The sequence below is a fragment of the Stegastes partitus genome, unplaced genomic scaffold (genome assembly GCF_000690725.1).
Source record: "Stegastes partitus isolate 25-593 unplaced genomic scaffold, Stegastes_partitus-1.0.2 Scaffold1890, whole genome shotgun sequence".
Taxonomy (NCBI): domain Eukaryota; kingdom Metazoa; phylum Chordata; class Actinopteri; family Pomacentridae; genus Stegastes; species Stegastes partitus.
In genome coordinates this window covers 38,943-45,902 of record NW_007579621.1, presented here as the reverse complement: position 1 = coordinate 45,902, position 6,960 = coordinate 38,943, and the positions used below count along the sequence as shown (strand labels likewise).

At 40.8% G+C, this 6,960-nt stretch overlaps 1 protein-coding gene across 1 annotated transcript in view; it reads left to right on the top strand.

Moving 5' to 3' along the window:
* patj (PATJ crumbs cell polarity complex component) overlaps positions 1–6,960 on the top strand; it is a 131,365-nt gene that overhangs the window by 90,617 nt on the left and 33,788 nt on the right. The gene's annotated exons all lie outside the window — the stretch shown is intronic.

Here is a 6,960-nt window from a genome sequence, read left to right as displayed (position 1 = left end):
AATAATATCAAGCCTAAGAAACGTCGACAGGACAGTGAAACATGCAACATAAACACGTCTGCAGTGCTTTTACTGACAAACCTCGACTGCAGTCATCGGCAGCATCCAGATGTTGGAGTGTTTCCTTGGCGTCCTTCAGCCTCCTTCTTCCAGCTGTTGTTTCCTCTGAGACGCTTCAACAGCTGCAGTTATCTGTCACGTTAAAGCAATTAACAGCCCATTAAACTGTGGACACGCACCTGCTCTATGTCGTGAAACTCTACGTTAAATTCAGTGTACGTGTGAAGCCAGAGTACGAGAAACTAGTCGACAGCAAAGTGTTGGAATGTGATTTTTATCTTCAGATTGATTCGTATCCCTCAGGCAGCTTCACTTCAATCACAGATCAAATCCTCTGATGACGAATGCACACTGCAGATTGTTCTTTTATCTGTTCTCATGCCACCGCACAAAATCACTACACACGGTCTTTTAATAACTTCAAACAGGCAAATATGAATATTATATAATGAATATATCGTGTTTACAGAGATAAAACACTGTTAGCATCAGATGATATTAGCCAGCTCTCAAACAGGAGGACTTACGACGCAGAGTAAAGTTTCAGAGATGAACGATATTAAAGTCCTGAAAACATGTTGGTCCATGTTTCTGTGGTCCTACGGGCAGTGAAGGCAGCAGAGATGCTGCAGGTTCTGTGTTTCTGTGGTCCTATTGGCAGTGAAGGCAGCAGAGATGCTGGAGGTTCTGCAAAATAAGAACTACTTGTGCAGCTGCAATAACAAAAACACAGCGAGAGTTGTGTATAAAGATATTTAGTGTTTAATGATCAGCGATGAGTTCCAGACGAACAACAACCAGAAGGTAAACAGTGTCTCAGGACATATGATGGAGAAATTGGCTCAGACATCCAAGCTAACGTTAGCTGGTTTAGGCTAACATATCCGCTAACATGACTTGTTTTGGCTAATATAACTGCTAGCTTCACCTTGTTTAGATAATGTAATCGCTAACCTTAGCTTGTTTAAGGTAATGTAGAAGCTGATGTTCCTTGTTTAGAAGAATGTCGTGGGTAGTGTTGCTTGTTCAGGCTAATGTAATGGCTAACATAGCGACTAATGTTACTTGTTAAGGTGAACATGGTGGCTAACACTACTTTTTTAGGCTATTGTAGCAACTAACATCACATTTAGGTTAACTAGGCGGCTAACCTTATCTTGTGTAGGCTAATGTCTTGGCTAACAAATGTCTTGCTTGGGCTTATATAGCAGCAAATGTCTTGGTTGGACTGTTGTGTTCACTAATGTTACTTGTTTAGGCTAAAGTAGCGACTAGCATTATGTTGTTTAGGCTAACACAGCAGCTAACATTGCTTGTTTTGGCTAACTTAGCGACTAATGTTCGTTTTCTGTGATAACAGTGTGGCTAACATTATTTCTTTTGAGTAATGTAGTTTCTAACAATATCTTGTTCAATGTTGTGGTTAACATTTCTTGTTTGAACTAATGGCTAATTTTATTTGCGTAGGCTAAAGATGCAACTAATGTTGCTTGTTAAGACTCACGTAGTGTCTAACATTTCTTGTTTAGACTAATGTAACTAGCATTTGGTTTAGAGTAGTAGCAAGTAAAGTCACTTTCCCTTTTTCAGGCTAACATAGCTACCCACGTCTCTTGTTTAGGCTAATGTAACAGGCTAACATGATCTTTTTAAGTGTAACACTGAGGCTAATAATACTTTATTACACTAATGTAGTGACTGGCATTATGTTGTGGAGGCTAACATAGTTGATGACATTATTGTGTAATAAGCTAATAATGTTGGCAGCTACCATCATTGCTGATCAACAAAAAAATAAACAAAGGTATGTTTAGATACATTTATATGAATATTAATTATTTAGGCTAGTGGCTAATACTAGCTTCTTTACACTAACATTGCAGCTAACATTACCTACTAATGTCGCATCTAAAGCAATCCTTTACAGGCAAACGTCATCTTGTTTGGGCTAACGTGATGCTAACATTAGCATGTTCTGTCATTACTGCTAAAATGATTCTGTTTACATGCATTCATCTGATTTATTATTTTGGTGTCTTGACGTCAGCAAATACAAGAACCTCAAATCACAAAAATAAAACCAGACCAAACCTCAGAGATCAGATCAGTGGTTTATTCAGTCTGATGATGTGTTGCTTTAGACAAAAGAACTATTGATTATGTGCAGACATGTAAATATAACTCAGTTACACTAACGGTGGACCTCAGGGTATATAATGAGCATGTTATAGAACGCTAGCAGCAGATGAATCCCTGTCCAGAGCAGCTCTGTGCAGCAGATGGATGTGGACGTCAGAGTGTTTTCTGACACTGATGGATGATTTCATTTCTCTGCATCATGACCACACGCAGCTGAGCTTCACGCACGTTACACCGACTTCATCTTCCTTCTCTCTCTCTGTGAAACTTTCTCTTTAATTTCAGCGCGAGTCGCAGCGACCTGCTCTGAATCTGCTGACCTCGCTGCACGTCGGCCTTTCTTTATGAGTCCGCCGCACTGATTCGGTTACGTTTTCTACTTCTGCTCTTTTCTAAATGAGGTCCTGCCCTCGGCGTGTTCGCTCAGCTTCAGATTAAACTCTGTGCAGTGTGTCGGGCTGTCGAGGTGAACTGAACCAAAGCAGAGAGGGCAGACTCACCTGCCTCCGTTTCTTTCTTTAACGAACTCTAATCGGCCGGCAGTTTCTCCTCATTTCCTCTGAAGTCATTCGACTTTCTGAAAATTACAGGCTCAAAAATCACAAGTAATCAAAACGGCGCTCATGAAACGGTCTGTGCTTTTTACAGCTGCTATAACTCATATTTAATTATAGCAGTTTAAGAAATGACCAGGCGGAAACACAAATTTAGATTAATGCTCTGGAATGTGAGCACTTACTGTGTTGTTTTGTCTCTAATGTTATTAGTTTTATGGCTCTTTGGGACAGTTGTTTGTCCTTTATGCTGTTTGATTTCATTTTTCTTGCTTTGTCTCTAATTTTATTAGTTTTATGGGTCTTTAGAACAGTTGTGTGTTGTTTTCTTTCACATTTGTCTCATTTCGTGTCTCATCTTCGGTCATTTTATCACAGCTGAGTCAGTCACTGATCCTGTAGAACCAGAACCAGGAGGAGGAAGTTTCTGGTTTTTAGAGAATATGGTTTGTTTGAAAGGGTTTGTTTTGGGGGAATTTTTAAATGAGACGTGTACAGTAAAGATATTTTTTAGTAAATACGATTTTAAGCTAAGATTTGTTAAATTTTCCTGATGCATCGTGACACGTTCAAGGATTCATTCTGGTGTCATTTTCCAAACGTTTAGAACCGTCCAGAGGATTATTTTAGAGAGTAATGAAGTTTCAACAGCAGACCTCTAAGCATGCATTAAAGAAAATCAGTGTTCCATTAATATGAGTTAGAATGACGGCCTGGTTGTTTCTTTATATTGTTCCTACAATAACATCAAGGACGCAGCTTCACATGTGCAGGTGGATTAACTGGTTTTACATTTGAGAAACAGACTTTTTGACTTCATGTGTGTTTTAAAGCAGCAGAAAACTTGATTCACTGCATTTAACAAACTCTGTATTGAAAACGAACCAGCTCTTCGCTCCGCCTCCTTCTGTGTGGTCATCACCTCTCTGTCCTGCTATTGGTCGATCCTGGCTGTAAACACAGTTGGTCTTATTCGTGATTGCAGACGAAATGTTTTTCTCCTGTTTCTCTCTTCATTCTCCGTCGGTCTCATCATCACCTGTGAGCGTCGTCATCGTCTCGCCTTCACACATCGTCTCATCCTGAAGTAGAACGAACAAACCAAAGACATCAAGCCAGTGAAATACAACGAACGGTGCTCTGCTGCTGTTAGTGGGAGAAAACGTGTGAAGCAGAATCTGCATCAAAGTCTTCATAATTCAGTCAAAACTCAAACCACAGACATGAGTCACATGTTCTAGATTTAGTTCATGTTCAGAGTTTATCACACAGACGTGTTGTTTTCTCAGCAATCAGAGAAAAGACTTTATTTCTATCTGCCAAACTTGTCTAAGGAAAAAAGAAAACAGTTTTCTTTGATTTATAGAACTAAATTATTAATTTTCCTCCAGGAAAGAAAAACGACCATTTTATTTGAGTTTCTGTTGTTTTATTTGTCTTGCTGTAAGCAGAGGGTCCTGAGCATCAGATCGAGTCATTTTATTTACTTTACAGATGTTTTAAAGTGTTTTCCAGTCGCTGTGTTAAAACGAACCAAACAAGTTTAAATGAGTTAAGTATCTATGATGTGAAATTACCTGAATCATATCAAAAACCTACAAAAGTCACATAAAATACAAACATTAGCCGACTAGCATACATATCTTGACTGATCAGAATAATAACTGAAGAGCTTTACTCGACTAATCCACACTGTTCAGTATGATGGAATTAAACTGATCCCACAGAAATATACATGAAAACCCAACAAATCCAGGATTTTTCTATCTCCTCTGATTATTTTTTAAAAACTTTCTCACACAAATAAAATAATAATAATAATAAACTTTATTTATAGAGAACTTTTCAAAACACACGTTACAAAGTGCTTTTCAATAAAATAAATGTAAAATTGAAATAAAATAAGTACACAGAAAAATAGAAAGCACACAAAGCAGAACAAGAAACTATGAAACACAACTTAAAACTTCAATAAATCAGGAAAAGCTCTCCAACAAAAACATGTTTTAAGGAGTGACTTGACAGAGAAGTCAGCCGACCTGATTTTCTCGGGCAGGTCACTCCAGAGCCTCGGCGCCGGACTGAAAATGTTCTGTCCCCCTTTCAGCCGGGCCTCTGGGACAGAATACAGTGATTTTGATGAACTGTACAAGTTCAGGTGTGGTTGTGATTTCTGACAAACTGAAACGTGACACAGTTTCATCCAACGGTTCTCTCAGGTGTGACAGTTTCTTGCTGTGAGTCGTTTGGATTGTGTACCGCCAAGAGCCTTTAAAACCTACAAGTGTTTTTGGTTTTTGGTTTGGTCGTCATTGTTTACTTATTTAGCAAGAAAGTCGCCGGTTTGCATCCCGGTGGGGGCACCCGGGGATCTTTCTGCGTGGAGTCTCCATGTTCTCCCCGTGCAGCGTGGGTTCTCTCTGGGTTCTCCAGCTTCCTCCAAAAACATGTTGAGGTTAACTGGTGATTCTAAATTGTCTGTAGGTGTGAATGTGAGTGTGTTTGGTTGTCTGTCTCTAAGTGTAGCCCTGTGATAGACTGGTGACCTGTCCAGGTGAACCTGCCTTCACCCTGAGTCAGCTGGGATAGACTCCAGCCCCCCATGACCCTAGTGAGGATTAAGGTGTAGAGATAATTAATGGATGGATTTATTTTTTTGTAGTTATTTTTATATTTTTATCTTGTACATTGCTCCAACCCACCAGAACAAATTCCTCGTATTGTTTAGACTATATCTGGCAATAAATCTGTGTCTGATTCTGATTCTGATTATGTTGTGGCTGCGTCCTTCTCTATGTGATCGACTCCAGCAGCAGGCGGTGAGGTGCAGTCAGACCGTTCTTCCATCCTGACGACACGCTGGAGCCTCTAACTGATGATTCAGCTTCTCTTGATGGTGACAGTTTAGTGAAGCGGCTCTGAGCCCTCAGCGTCACGTCGACCTCCTCTCGGCTTATTTCACTTCAGTTCTTCTGCGTCTTCCGTCAGTTTGAGGCGATTTCCTGGCGTCGCCCTTTAAACCCGTTTATCTGTGTGCGGCGTGAACGCTGGCTGCTCAGATAGCTGCGCTGACCTTTAAATCCCCGAGTGCAGAGCGTCACTGTAAAACCCTCACATCACACCAGAGGCTTCGTATCTTCAGAGCTGCAGCCGTTTGAAGTTTTCACCTCAGAGAAGGTCGGCGGGCTGATCAGCTGACGGCTCGTAGCTCACATCTGATCCACACTCCGCTCACGTTTCTCTGTTTGTTGTTTATTTCACAGACGATTAAGCGGCTTTTTGTTTGACACCAGATTTAATTCCGAGCTCGTCTCTCCTCCGTTCGTCCTCTCTGCTCTCCTCTTATGTAATTATCCGCTCACCTCTTCTTCCTCGTCACGTCTTCTTCTTTTATCTCCTCCTCTGTGCTTCCTTATTTATCCTCCTCGCCTTTCTTCCAACCTCCTCCTTCATTCGTTCCCTCCGGAGCTCCTCATCCATCCCTGCAGCTCCAACATTATATTTAACAGATGATACAGAAGGAGGCCTGTGAGCTGCAGCTGCTGCTTCTGCACATTATTAAATAAAGGTTATAAATAATCTAATACGCACAGTGAATTCAGCTGCAGGTCTTTATTTCAGCGCAGCGCAAACATCTGAGTCTTTTTCATTTTGAGAGGCGAAAAACAGAAGCTGCTGGTGTTTCTGAAGGAACACGAGGAGATTAGAAACGTGATGGCGGTGCTTCAGGTGGTTTCACGGACGACTTCAAAAGCAGAGAAGTTAGTGCAGAATTCAAACCTGATTTTATGAGCGTCTGTCTTTGGTTTCGTAATAGATTTCATATTTATTTTTGTGCTCTAGATGTGTTTCTGTTGTGTGAAATCTGAGTTCATCCTCTGAACTCCAAGCAGCAGTTTCTGGGTGTTGTTGTGTTTCGGCCTCGTTTTTCTTCGCTGAGGTTCGTGTTTCTCTGCAACATAAAGTCCTGCATGAAGGAGGAGAGAGAACTCAGAGATGTCTCCTCAAAGAGACTCAGAACAACCACAAAGAGACACAAAATGATCACAAGAACACAAAATGAGTATGAAGAGACAGAAGTGACCACAAAAGGACACAAAACCACTGCACAGAGACACAAAACCACTGCACAGAGACACAAAACAACTACACGGAGACACAAAACCACTAAACAGAGACACAAAACCACTGCACAGAGACACAAAAC